Source organism: Suncus etruscus, chromosome 20 (assembly GCF_024139225.1).
Source record: "Suncus etruscus isolate mSunEtr1 chromosome 20, mSunEtr1.pri.cur, whole genome shotgun sequence".
NCBI classification, from domain to species: domain Eukaryota; kingdom Metazoa; phylum Chordata; class Mammalia; order Eulipotyphla; family Soricidae; genus Suncus; species Suncus etruscus.
Genome location: NC_064867.1, coordinates 5,199,271 through 5,200,405, shown reverse-complemented (window position 1 = coordinate 5,200,405; position 1,135 = coordinate 5,199,271). Strand labels below are relative to the sequence as shown.

At 36.3% G+C, this 1,135-nt stretch overlaps 1 non-coding gene across 1 annotated transcript; it reads right to left on the bottom strand.

The window, feature by feature from the left end:
• Positions 1–635: 635 nt before the first annotated feature.
• On the bottom strand, positions 636–743 carry LOC125998332 (U6 spliceosomal RNA). Its single transcript, XR_007491922.1, has one exon. It is a non-coding gene; the product is annotated as a U6 spliceosomal RNA (small nuclear RNA).
• Between the last annotated feature and the right edge of the window lie 392 nt (positions 744–1,135).

Below are 1,135 nucleotides of genomic sequence, written 5' to 3'. Positions count from 1 at the left end.
ATCACGTCTTCTGCATCGAGGTTCCTTCCCTACTTTGTTTTGCCTCATATTTCTATTTTTTATAAAATTAAGAAGAAAAGAAAATAGAAATGATTGGGTCCTGGGGCCAAGTTTTCTCAGGTGAATTGGTGGAGAAAAAATTGCATGTAACTAAATAACCAAGCCAAAGTTAACAATAGAATCAAAAAACCCAAACTTTAACAATATCAAAGGGTCCTGTTACAGTGGCAAGCCAGGGGGTGAAGGGGGGTGGGATAGGATGCACTCTGGAGTCATTGGTGGCAGGAGGTTGACACTGGTGGTGGGAATGGCTCTGATTCATCTTTATAACTAAATTCAACTATGAATGCAGTTGTAGATTACAATGGTTTCAATAAAATAAAATAGAAAATAAAAAGAGCACATCTCTCTAGATAGCTAGTAAGTTTTAGAAATCTTTTTGACTTATGTTATTGGGATCATATTTTTTATTTTGTACTACTAGGTAGACTTAAAGATGTTATATTTTTACTTGAGTATTGTTTGATCCACTAATTTTATGTTTCTAACCTTTATCATCAAAAATATTTAATTGATAATTGTTTATTTTTAATTGCGAAGTAAGAACCCTACTGAGTACATATTTCTTTTTTTTAGAAAATATGGAACGCTTCACGAATTTGCATGTCATCCTTGCGCAGGGGCCATGCTAATCTTCTCTGTATCGTTCAAATTTTTAGTATATGTGCTGCTGAAGCGAGCACCTGAGTACTTTTTTCATAGCTTGATACAATATATTAAACCCTGCTATATTTTCCTACTAATTCAAAATAATCTGGGTGTGTTCTCATGAGAGCAGTTTATTTATGCAAAAATTCCAGACCATACAGATTTTTATTGTGATTGCTTTATTTAAGCTGGATCACCAATGTCTTCCATTTCCCTTTCATGAATCATCCCCATCCTTGCCTTGATGCAAATCGCATCTCTCTCATTCTTTGTCTTATCACTCCCACCCTTTTTTATTTTTGGGTCAAACCCAGTAGCACTCAAGGATTACTCATGACTCTGCACTCAGAAATCGCTACTGGCAGGTTTGGAGGAACATATGGGATGCCAGGAATCAAACCTGGGTCTGCCCCGGGTCAGCAGAGAG